This window comes from Indicator indicator, chromosome 35 (genome assembly GCF_027791375.1).
Source record: "Indicator indicator isolate 239-I01 chromosome 35, UM_Iind_1.1, whole genome shotgun sequence".
Lineage (NCBI taxonomy): Eukaryota > Metazoa > Chordata > Aves > Piciformes > Indicatoridae > Indicator > Indicator indicator.
In genome coordinates, this window is record NC_072044.1 from 4,440,446 (window position 1) to 4,453,463 (window position 13,018).

Here is a 13,018-nt window from a genome sequence, read left to right on the forward strand (position 1 = left end):
AAGCCTCATCCCTGGAGGTGTTTGCAGCCAGGCTGGAGGTGGCTGTGAGCAACCTGCTGTGGTGTGAGGTGTCCCTGCCCTGGCAGGGGGGTTGGAACTGGATGAGCCTTGAGGTCCCTTCCAGCCCTGACAATTCTGTGGTTCTATGACTCTGCCAGTGGTGTCTGTACCTGTGGTGACTGTGACCAACAAGGACATCCAGGACACAGCCCTTAGGAGTCACACTTGAGCCCCTTTGGCTTTTCCTTATCCAGAAAGCTCTCATGGAGGCTGAAGGGACTGTCCTGGCCACAGGGACTCAACCAGGATAGAGAGAATGCAGGAGAGAAGCAGAGATGTGGTTCAGGGATGTGCCATGGCCAGGCTCCCAGAGGCAGACAAATCTGCTTTGCTGAGAGCTCCTGACCTCCACACACATTTGCTGGGGCAGGAATGGACCCCAGCACACATCTATCTGGTCAGCATCACTTCTGTTCCTCCTCTCTGCAGAACACCAGCAGGCTGAGGCATGACCATGGGGCTGCTCTGAGGGGAGGCCACAGCTCTGTGGAGGCTTGGAGCAAGAAAGAGAAGGTGATGGTAGAGAATGAGACATGAGCTGGTGAGGACAGAGTGGGTGTGAAGAGACCAGGAGCAGATGGAGCAGGAGCACATCACTCATCCAAGGCACTTTTCAGCTCTCAGTGCCACTCCTGCTGCAACCTTCCCCCCACCCCACACAACTTGTTACACTCCCCACCTGGCTGCTCCCCACTCACCCAGCTGCTGCCCACTTGGGCATGGCACCTGCACCTCTGCCTGCCCATGGCAGGAGACACAGGCAGGATGCACCTCCCCCCAGAGTGAACATCCCTGTTTGCACAGCTATGCCCATCCATACAGGGCACAAGCATGCAAATCCCTCTCTGAGCAGAGATGCCCCCAAGGTGCCCACACTCACCCTCCTGCCCACATCACTTTTGGCCGTCTCTGCACCAACAATGGTTGGAGAATGATGCTGCCACCCTGCTTCTCCTGAAGAGCACAGCCTGGGAGCACTGAGGGCTGCAATGGTCAGCAAGGGGCCAGGAGCTGCTCTGGCCCCCAATGCAAGGCCAGGGGCCCTGCAGAGCTGTTCAGCCATCCCCGTCCTGTGTTGCACCAGCAGCTCTGCACCAGGTGCATCAGGCTGGCCTGGGGTGCAAGGCATGGGGTACCCCATGGTCCTACAAGAAAGGCCTGGTGGGACCATGGAGGACTTGCAGTAGAGCTTAGCTTCAAGAGAGGAGAGTGCCCAGGCTGGGAACAGACCCTCCAGAGAAGGTTCACTGTTATGGGATGCCCAGGACTCCAGGGCAGCCACCTCCATTGCAAGCTACCAGAGGCAAAGGGTCCCCATAGGACAATGCCCAGAAGAGGATGTGGGGTAGCAGCACTGAAGGAAATGGCTGTGGGCTGGGTCCCCACCACACAGGGACCTGTGCCTCTGGCAATCTTCCCTCCCTCCTCCGGTGGGGCAGGAGGGGTTAGGGCCTAGAACAGGAACTTATCCCATCCCCAGCACTCCTCTCTGCTCAGACTTTGTTGGCAGCAGGGTGGCAGTACCCAGATCCCTCAAGGATGGGCTTCACTCCTGCACTGAGAGCAGGACTGCTGCAGGGAGAGCAGCCTCCTGCTGCTGAGTGCCTCCCTGCACAGGCCCCAGCTGCTGCTGGTCCCAGGGGCACCCTTCATGGCATCCCCAGAGCCCTCACCCTGAGCAGAGTAGGTCAGTCTGATGGTTGTGTTTTGGGAGGTGACAATGATGTCCAGAGTGGTACAGGGACAGCAGTGGCCTGGTGATGGAGAGGCAGGCACAGAAGGAAGAGTCCCAACATCAGCCCACCCTGGCCCAATGTGAGATGCCCAGCAGTGTGTCAGGCATGGGATCCTGTGTGTCCCCTGTCATGAGCTGGGATACAGGGACTGGAGAGGTTTGTGGAAGAGGCCCAGGAGTCTTTAAGGGGCCATATGGCTGTGGGGTTATTTTCAGCAAGCCCAGCAGACCAGGGGAATCCTATGGAGCTGGGTGCTTTGGGGGCAGAGACCTGGGTTTACCCCTGACTGGTGCTTGCTGGCTGTTCACTTGTACTTCACAGCTCCACTTCCATGGGCTCAGCTTGTGCCTTGGGTGTCCTCTGGCCAGATCCTCCTACTTAGTTCCCTTACTGCAAGGAGCAGCTCCCAGCATCAAACTGGAAGCTGTTCTCCCCACTAAAGCCCAGCCCGTATTCCAGCCTCCTGAGCGTGACCCTTCTCTGCAGCCACCCTGCCCTGAGCCTCACACCCCAGCAGCTCCCCAGACAGCACCCAAAGTCCCTTCAGCACAGACAGGAACCAAATGAGCACCCAAAGCACCACATCCTCATTCCCCTGGGGTTTGCCTACCACACCATGGCCTCGTCCTGCTGGGCCTCCGTCACCTTTGGGTCCAGTGCTCAGAAGGGGCTGGTCCTGCTCCTGCTGGCACCACTGAGAGCCCAGGACGTCCTGCAGGGACTTGGATATCAGCCCAGCTCCTCCGCTGCCTAATAATCGCTCATGGGCTTGAAGGTGAAGCAGCTGCCCGGGGATTCAGCACTCAGAAGGAGCAGGTCAGCTCCCAGCAGGCGTGAGAAGGTCCCGGTGCAGCCAGCCCCAGCATGCGCAGAGCCGACCGGGGGTGCGAGCAGCCCGGTGCAGCCCGGTGCAGCCCAGTGCAGCCCGGGACAGCCCGGTGAGGAGTGGCTCTGCGTCACACGGCCGCCGGCCTGGGGACACGCAAGCCGGTGGAGCTCTGCGGGTCGCTGTCACCGGAGAACGACGTCCTGCGCCTCAGCAGGCTCCCAAGGACAGCCTCGGCAGCGCTGCGCCCTGCAAACTCTGCCATGCGCAGCCCGAGCCGGCTGGGAGCCCGCAGGGGGAAGCTGAGCCTGAGCCCGGAGCCTGCGGAGCCTTGAGCATCCCGCCGGGATGGGGCCGATCCCGGGCAGGGAATGCTGGAGCCGGCAGACCTGTGACCTTTCTGCGCAGCTCCGGGAACGATCTGTGCAGCCTGCTCCTGCCCTGCCGGGGAGCAGTCAAGCAGGGACTGTCTCGCTGCCAGGCTCTGCGCTCCTGCCCTCTCCTCAAGGAGAACCAGAGGCAGGGCTCATCGCCTGCATTTCTGGCTTAACAATAGGGTTTTTTTTCATTTGAAGGTTGCTGAGTGGAACCACTTTTGCTTTCTGGAATGAGACATTCTTCCACATCTGCTGCAAACAAGCTGAGCTTTTCCTCCAACTTTGCAAACAGAAGGGCAGAAGCAAAGCGGGTGAGGCAGCAGCCCCACATGTGGGGCTGGCAGTGATGTGGAGCTGATGCTGCCCTGGGCACAGGGAATGCCCCCCCCCCCCCCCCCCCCCCCGTGATGTGTGTCCCCCCCCCTCCCATGATATGTGTCCTGCCCCATGATGTGTGTCTCCCCCCACCCGTTATGTGTGTTCTAGCACGAAGGTGCTTTGTGTCAGCACAGCTTCGTTCTCTGCCCACGTGGGAGCAAGCTCTCCCCATTCATTTTAGCTGCATGCATGGAGGGTTGCTCCTGAGTGGTGAGGGCAAGGGAATCCAAGCCAGCGTGTGGGGCCAGATCTCCATGGTGCTGAGACTTCGATTCTGTATCCAACAAATGCCAGAGGAGGCACAACGAGAGGCACAGGGCTTCAGTCACCCAGGACACACTGCTGCACAGCAAGGGGACACAGGCTCAGCACTGCTGGCAGCATCCTGCTCATCCACACCTTGCTTGAGCTTGTCCTGTGCTCCCCTGCGCTGTGCTTGCAGCAAGGCTGCCTGCCAGCCTTTGCGTGCCTCAGTTTCCCCCAGGAGCCAGTGATCTGCCTCACACAGGAAGCCTGAGGGTGGTAGCAAAGAGTGGCTTGCCCCAGGCCATGAGACTCACTCATGTTTACTCAGGAGGCTCTAGACCACAGCACCTGCTTGCAAAACACTTCAAGGTGCGTGGGCAGGAAGAAGGCTCCCAGGAACAAGAAACCTCCCAGCTGCTCTCCATCCCCAGAGCACACAGAATAAGGCAACTTCCTATGAAAGGACACCAAAAGGCCTGAAAATCCTCAAGACCCATGGTGCCTTTCATACCCTGGGTCCCTTGGCACACTGCACCCTATAGCAGCAGGGACCATGGCACCGAGCAGCATGGGCTGGGTGTTCTGCCCACCCCAGCAGAGCTCATTAGGGCTTGGCTGGGCAGCCCTGCAGCCTCCAGCCCCTGGGCTGCTTTCTCGTGGGGGCACCGGGTGGTGACCTCCCTCTGGGTGTAGAGACCACTGCCAACAACAAGAAATGAGCTCGTCAGGAGGGGCAGGGGAGAGAGAGAGAGACACGAGAAGAAAGGAAGCAGTTAAGAAACTCTCACTGCCAGCTTTGCCCCCAGAGCGAGCACCCAAATGCTGCGGGGCTCGGGGCAGTGCTGCTGGCTTTCTGCAGCCTTTATCTGGCCTGGGATCAGCAGTGAGCTTTTCATGAGGAGTGCACAGATCCTCTCCTAGCTCATGACAACAGATTTAAAGAAGATAGTCAAGCAGGGATGGTTAAAACCTCGCTCAGCCCTGCACAGAAACAGGGGCGGTGCCGATCCTGTGCTGCCTTTGTCGCTCTCCAGAGGCTATGTTCCTGATCTTAGTCTGTGTGTGGTGTCTCTGAGCCCACCACAGGAGGAACCTGTGGCCAAAGGGCCTTGCTGCTGCATGATGCAGGTCAGGGAGGATGTGCCAGCAGCTCCTGCGTGCAGTCTTGGAGATGAGGATGAGCTGGTGCTGTCTGAATGAGCGCAGGGTGAGGCCAGCCCAAGAGCTTGGCTGCTCCGGTTCCCAGCTCTGGTGCTGGCTGTTGCTGCTGGGCAGGAGGCATCTTTTCTCCATGCAGATACTTGCATAACTCACCCTGGTGTCCTCTTCCTCTTTTCTTGGGCAAACTGTGAGTTGAGGTCTGTCAGATCTTCTACTGAGGCCATGTTTTCTAGAGCTTTCCTTGCTGTTTTCCTGCATTCTATGGAAGTATCTTTTTAAGGTGAAAAATCCCACAGAAAGGCCTTGCTACCCCCTGCCGGTGTGAACCCACTGCTATGTCCAGCACCCTGCAAGACTCCCCCTGAGCACAGAGACTCAGCCTCCTCACCCTCAGTCATAGAATCATCGAATCATAGAATCATAGAATCAAGAAGGCTGGAAGAGACCTCAAAGATCATCGAGTACAACCTGTCACCCTACACCTCATGACTATCTAAACCATGGCACCAAGTGCCAAGGTCCAATCCCCTCTTGAACACCTCCAGGGATGGTGACTCCACCACCTCCCTGGGCAGCACATTCCAATGGCCAACCACTCTCTCTGTGAAGAACTTTCTGCTCACCTCCAGCCTAAACCTCCCCTGGCGCAGCTTGAGACTGTGTCCTCTTGTTCTGGTGCTGGTTGCCTGGGAGAAGAGGCCAAACCCCTCCTGGCTACAACCTCCCTTCAGGTAGTTGTAGACAGCAATGAGGTCACCCCTGAGCCTTCTCTTCTCCAGGCTAAACAGTCCCAGCTCCCTCAGCCTCTCCTCACAGGGCTTGTGCTCAAGGCCTCTCCCCAGCCTCGTTGCCCTTCTCTGGACATGCTCCAGCAATTCAACATCTTTCCTAAACTGAGGGGCCCAGAATCATTTAGTTCTGAGAAGACCTTCATGGTCATCCAACCATTAATCCTTCTCTACCAAGTCCACCACTAAGCCATATCTCCAGGCTCATCTACAGGGCTGTTAAACAGCTCCAGGGATGCTGACTCCACCACCCTGGGCAGCCTGTGCCAGTGCTTGACAACCCTTTCAGTGAAAAAAATTTCCTAATGTCCAGCCTAACCCTTCCCTGGTTCAGCCTGAGGACATTCCTTCTTGTTCAATCACTTGTTCCTTGAGATCACAGATTACAGATGTGAGGGGCTGGAAGAGACCTCCAAAGGTCATCAAGCCCAACCCCCCTGCCAGAGCAGGACCATAGAAGCTAGCCCAGGTTGCACAGGAATGCATCCAGATGGGTCCTGAAAGTCTCCAAAGAAGGAGTCTCCACAACCTCTCTGGGCAGCCTGCTCCAGTCCTCTATGACCCTCACAGTGAAGAAGTTCTTCCTCATGTTGAAGTAGAACTTCCTGCACTGTAGCTTCCATCCGTTGCCCCTTGTTCTATCACAGGGAGCAAGTGAGCAGAGCCTGTCCCCTCCCTCTTGACACTCAGCTCTCAGATATTTATAGACATTTATTAAATCCCTCTCAGTCTTCTCTTCTCCAGACTAAAAAGCCCCAGGAGAAGAGACCAACCCCACCTCATGACAACCTCCCTTTAGGGAGCTGTAAAGAGCAATGAGGTCTCCCTCAGCCTCCTCTTCTCCAAGCTGAACACCCCCAGGTCCCTCAGCTGCTGTTCTCCAGTCCTATTCTCCAGACCCTTCCCCAGCTTTGTTGCCCTTCCCTGGACCTGCTCCAGCCCCTCAGTGTCCTTCCTGGAGCAAGGAGCTGAAAACTGAACCCAGGATTCAAGGTATGGCCTCAACGGTGCTGAGTACAGAGGGACCAGCACCTCCCTGCTCCTGTTGGCCACGCTACTTCTAACACAACCCAGGATGCTGGTGGCCTTCTTGGCCACTTGGGCACACCATTGGCTCACCTGCAGCCTGTATGAGGTTGTTGCAGCCCAAGGGCAGGACCCAGTGCCACAGAGACAATCCTGTGTCCTGCACACAGCACATGCTGTCAGCCAGCCAGGGTCATGTCATGCGCGAATCAGACAAACTCCCTGATTTCAAGTCCTCAGTGCTATAGTTTGGCTCTGGGTTGCCAGCACCCAGGCCTGGCTGGTGGTGGACTCAGATGGTTTGATCCTCTCACTCTCTAGCTCTCCCTGGAAGGAGGTTGGTGTGAGGTGGGGTCAGTCTATTCCCCTGAACTGCAGGGGACAGGATGAGGGGAGGTGGCCTCAGGTTGCACTAGGGGGGTTTAGGTTGGATGTTAAGAAGAAAATTCTTCACTGAAAGAGTTCTGAAAGACTGGGGCAGGCTCCCCAGGGAGGTGGTTTTAAACACTCCCGGAGGTGTTTAAAAGACACAAAGAGGTGGTGCTGAGGGTCAGGGGTTAGCAGCAGGGTTGGTAGAGCTAGAGAATGGTTGGAGTGGATGAGCTTAAAGGGCTTCTCTGAAATGACTCTGTGGCTCTGTGATTCTGTGGCTCTGTGATTCTGTGACTCTGATTCTCTGACTGATTCTGTGACTGTGATTCTGTGATTCTGTGACTGTGATTCTGTGACTCTGATTCTCTGACTGATTCTGTGACTGTGATTCTGTGATTCTGTGACTGTGATTCTGTGACTCTGATTCTGTGACCAGATTCTATGACTCCGTGATTCTGTGACTCAGTGATTCTCTGATTCTGTGACTCTGTGACTCTGTGGCTCTGTGATTTTATGATTCTATGATGACCAATGTGATGCCCATCCACACGAAGGGCTGGATGGAGGATCCTGGAAACTCCAGGCCTGTCAGCCTGACCTCAGTGCCAGGCAAGGTTATGGAGTAGATCATCTTGGGGGCAATCACTGCACACCTGCAGGACGGCCAAGGGATCAGGCTGTCAGCCTGTGGCTTGGACAGGAGCACTCTGTGCTGGGTTAAGAACTGGCTGGAGGGCTGAGCCCAGAGTGTGGTGGTGAATGGTTGTGTCGGTGTGAGCTGAAATTCCCCCCCCACCAACAATAACCAGGCTAGCTCAGTCTGGAAGCAAATGAAAAGCTGTATTTACAAGCAGAGTCTAAAATCTACAATGAAATGCAATGAATATGTACAAATATACAAAATTCACAACATTCACAAATATATACAATCAACAGAAAAAGCACAACCGATCTCCCTTTGCTTCCCCCCAAGGGGACCCTCCCAAAGGTCCCTCTCTCTCCCAGGAGCTTCCCCCAGACCCCCCTGGACAGAGAAGCAGAGTTAGTTAAGCAGAAAGTTGTTAACTTAGCTGCCAAGGTCAGTGTGTTATCTTCAGCCAGAAGAGAAGAAGAAACAGCAGCCAGACAGCCCAGCAACTGCCCCCACTGCAGAACACAGAATGTGCAGAGTGCCTACTTTGTTTTGGGTAATAGTTCTTAAACATTTCTATCTATCCAATGGAAGTGTTTAGAACAATCGTTATTTTGCTTTCTTACACCCAATAGTGACTTATTTACATTCTTTCACTTTTTTGTTTTGAACTTTGCAAGGAAAAAATTAAAAAGACAGTTTCAAACCATCACACCCAAGTGGCCAAGAAGGCCAATGGCATCCTGGCCTGCATCAGCAATAGTGTAGCCAGCAGGAGCAGGGAAGTCATCCTGCCCTGTGCTCAGCTCTGGTTAGGCCACACCTTGAGTCCTGTGTCCAGTTATGGGCTCGTCAGTTTAAGAAGGACATTGAGATACTTGAATGTGTCCAGGGAAGGGCAACGAGGCTGGGGAGGGGTCTGGAGCACAGCCCTATGAGGAGAGGCTGAGGGAGCTGGGGGTGTTCAGCCTGAAGAAGAGAAGGCTCAGGGGAGACCTCATTGCTGTCTACAACTACCTGAAGGGAGGTTGCAGCCGGGTGGGGGTTGGGCTCTGCTCCCAGGCAAGCAGCACCAGAACAAGAGGACACAGTCTCAAGCTGTGCCAGGGGAAGTTTAGGCTGGAGGTGAGGAGAAAGTTCTTCACAGAAAGAGGCTGCCCAGGGAGGTGGTGGAGTCACCAGCCCTGGAGGTGTTCAAAAAAGGATCAGACATGGCTTAGTTAGTCATGGGGTGCTGGGTGATAGGTTGGACTTGATGATCTCTGAGGTCTTTTCCAACCTTGCTGATTCTATGACTGTGTCTCTGTGATTCTGTGACTCTGTGATTTCATGATTCTATGATTCTTTGATTCTATGATTCTTTTAATTCTATGACTCTGTGATTTTATGATCTGCTCCAAAGGGAGGTTCGTGATTTGTGGTACATCTGGCAAGAGCCAGGGGCCCCCCGCAGCCGAGCCAGGTCTCCTGGTTCCAGCCGTGGGTGTGCAGAGGCAGCCAGAGGGCAGCAGTGCTGGGATGCTGCGATCTGCGCAGCGCAGCTCCCAGGGCAGCAGCCAGGCCTGAGCAGCTACCACGAACCGTCTGCTCCTGCAAGCTGTTGTGAAAGCTTCCTGGCCTCAGAGAATCAGGGAGCTGCTGCCCTTGGCTATGCATTGCTGCTGCTGAGCCTCCCGAGTCCCCTGCGCCTTGCTGCAGCCACACATCCAAGCTCTGAGCTCACAGCGCTCAGCATCGGTGTTCTCCCAGCTCCAGGCATCAGCAATGCTCCTCCCAGCCCCCTGCGGAGAGCCCACGGTGCTGGAGCTGTAACTGCCCCGGATCTCAGGGCAGCAAGATTTCTTCTTCTGCTCCTGAGGCCGAGGAAGTTCCCCAGCTGCTCTGGGCAGGGGACACCTTTGCTGCCAGCAGGTAGCACAGCATGGAGCCATGGGGCCTGCAGCACTGGAGGATAAACCAAGGCAGCAGCTGGTGGCACCAGAGCCCTTAGAGCAGCACAGGGACCAGCTGCAGCAGCAGACAGCAGGGAGCAGACCTCTCCATCACCCAGAGCTGCTGAACCCTTCCCTTGCCTCTGCCCGGTGTGGGATGGGCATCAGGGGCTGGCATCAGGGCAGTGGGGCTGCCACTCTGGCAGGCCATGGTGTGGTGCCTGGTGGGCACTGTGCAGAGCCTCTAGTCCATCATTTGAACCTTCTCTCTCCTTAGCTCACCTCTGGTTAGTGAGGGGCACTGTGCTCTGTTCACAAGGGCTGCCTGACTGCATTGTAGGAAGGGTAGGCCCCTCTGTAGTGCAGAGCCTGCAGATAGTCATGGGGCACACATCTGTGACACCAGGACAGGCCAGGAGGGATCTGTGCAGCAGGAGAGGATGGGGCAGCACTGGCTGAGCACCCTCGGGGCTGTGGAGAGGGTGCAAAGCCAGAGAGCTCTGCTTCCAGCTGGGGCAGCTAACTCTTGCCAGCCAGCCTGGCACCATGGCACTGCAGCAGATCATGTCCTGCTTGGTGGGCATCACCCATTGGTGGGCATTTCCACCTCCTCTCCAGCTCCCCAGGCAGCTCTGGCTGTCCCTTTACTGTGGGTCTCCTAACCCTCTCCCCAGATATGAGAGTCTCCAGCAAGACCATCCCAGCTGGATTTTGGGGGTCTCCACTCTGGGGAGCTATAGTTCAGCTGGGAGGACCCTGCAGGGCTCAGATGGAGGCATGTACTGGGCAGTGGCCTGCTCCTGCTGGGAGGGAGATGCTGCATGTGGGGCTGCATCCTGCTGGGCTGCATCCTGCTGGGCTGCATCCTGCAGCACTGCCTGGGTCTGTGCCCATGGATGCTGACAGGAACCCTCTGTTCCTCTGCTTCTCCATCCCTGCAAGGGCCTGGTTTGTGTTTTTGTCACAGTCATGGATGGCTGAATATGTAGGGATCCAGCACGGACCTTGAGGAGATCCAGATGGATCCTGCCTTCCAGGAGCAGCCAGGACTGATCCAAGCAGTGCCAGCTGCCCAGTGTGTCAGCGTCCTGCCTGCCTCTTCCCCATGGGTCAGACAGGCCCCAGGGGCTGACGATCCCAGGCTGGCTGCCAGGGCACACACTCTGCCAACAGCCTCTTTCTGAAAACACTCAGCAAAGCAGGGAATATTTGTGTGTTTCCCTGAAGGCCTGGGGGGATGGTCCCAACAGCTCTGCTCCTGGTACTATCCAGGACAGAGGGGAGGTCAGTGACAGGCAAGGGAAGAAGTGAGAGCTGCTGAGCATGGGGCTCTGGGCTGGGTCAGCAGCACTGCTCAGGGTGACTTCACATCTGCAGAAAGGCTCTGGAGGAGAAAGGCTGGACCAAGGCTGCAATGACACCCAGAGTGTTCTACTCAGGACCCCAACACACAGCTGGGGTGCAGGGCCAGGCCTGGGAGGAGTGAGGGTGGTGGAGATGGATGCACTGGCTCCACACTCCTGGGAGACACAGCAGTGGTGTGTCACAGGGTGTCCTGCCTCTGCCCCTGCCTTCAGCAGCATCCTACATGAGCCACAGCACCAGGCCATTGCTGCTCCCAGCAGAGCCCAGAACAGTGCTGAGCCAGCAGCTCCTCTGCTGCCTGCACTGGGCTGGGTGTGTGGGGCAGGAGGCCACAGGTGTGAGGAGTTTGTCAGGCCATGGAGAGCTGTCTGCAGGAAGCAGCACAAAGACTGTAGCCAAGGAATGTCCAGCCTGCGCCACCTAGGCAGGACCATGGTTTGTGCCTGCTTCCAGCAGGGAAGGGATTCTTGCAGGTCTCTGGTAAGGGTTCGTTGATCCTAGAGCCAATCTTTGGTGACCTCCCTCTCTGCCAGATGTCAAGCAGCAGGAGCTTGCCTGCCCAGAGCCTGCTGTGGGACCAGGCTCTGTGTGAACAAATCCTCTGCCCCAGTGGTGCTGGAAGAGCTGCTCAGAAAACAGGAAACCACTAGAACAGGAGACAGCTCTGAAACATTCCCCTCTTCTGCCGTGTTTGTTGCTTTAGGCTTTCCCAGCTCAAGCCTAGCAACAGCCCAGCTGATCCCCCCAGCCCTCAGGCAGCCTCTCCTGGACCCTGCAGCCAGCCCAGCTCAGCTGCCCCACCCAGGAGAGAAGCAGGCCAGCGTGGCTTCACAGCCCAGATACCAAACTGGCCACTAATGACAGCCCAGGGAGGGATGAGGAGGCTCACAGAAGCCTGATGTGTCCCTGCTGCCAGCCTGCTGCCTGTCCTCCCTCCCCTCCAGCAGCACAGCAACTCTGCTTCCAGATGTGGGGATGGAAAACTGGGGATGGCTGAGTGTGCCCCAGCCCAGAGGTGTGAATTGCTTCTGCAGTGCTTTGGGTAGGGGGAAGCTCTTCAAGTCTTGCATCTGGGAAGGCCTCCAAGCCCCACATAGTTTTCACACCTCCAAATCCTCAAGCCAGGATTTTCACCCCCATGGACACATCCTTGGGCCCCCCCAGACAGGCCAGGCTGAGCTCCATGTCACCCTGTGAGACCCAGAGAGCTCTCCACTGGCCCAAGTCGAGCAGCAGAGGCTGTGGTTGAAGGGAGAGACATCTCACAGGGATCTGGAGCCAAAGTGTCAGCAGTCAGTGGTGGAGGGGACTGATCCTGCATCCCTCTGTGACCACCTCACCTCTGCTCCAGAATTGCAGCTCCTTGGCAAGGCTGAGCTTGTGCCAGAAAAGCCTTTAGCTGTTGCCAGCTGCAAGACCTACAGCCAGGGCCAAGACTTGTCCCAGGAAGCTGCTTCCTCTGGGGTGGGTGAATGCCACCTATGGCAGTCCCCTGGGGAGCAGCCAGGATGCAGCTGTGCAGACCCCAAACTTGCATCAGTCTGGAGAGAATGGTCTTGTGGGGGGGCCCTGCAGCTGTCCTGGAGCAAGTAGAGGTGCTCTGGGGGTTCCCCCAGCTGATCTTTCTGGGGCAGGGATGCAGAAAGCAGAGGGCACTGCTGACCCTCTGCTCATGTTGTGTTTGGCTCTGGATGCTGTGGGAGACGCCAGGGAGAAGCGGAGGAGCTGCAAGGCTGCAGCCATGCTGCAGGGAAGGGAGCACCCCTGGGGGCTGCCACAGCATCCCAGGACCACTGCAGTGCAAGGAAAGCTCACAGGCAGACGTTGATCCCTCTGCTCAAGGACCAGCTGGTGCAGCCCCATCCTGCACCCACCCCACTGCTGGCACTCTCCATGGAACCACATCTATGGGACTCGGAGGAGAAGCTTGGGCTGGCACAGGCTGCCAGGGTCTGCAGGGCATGCAGGGGCAGCTCGGTGTGGGGGTGTTGGCTCTGCTGTCTTCTCGCAGGGGACGCGGGAGAGGGAAGGCAGCCAGGCGGCTCGGGCCGGGACGATGCCCATCCCCCTGAGCTGCCGGGCAGGGATCCCGCCCGCGGGCATGGAGGATGGGCAGGCGCT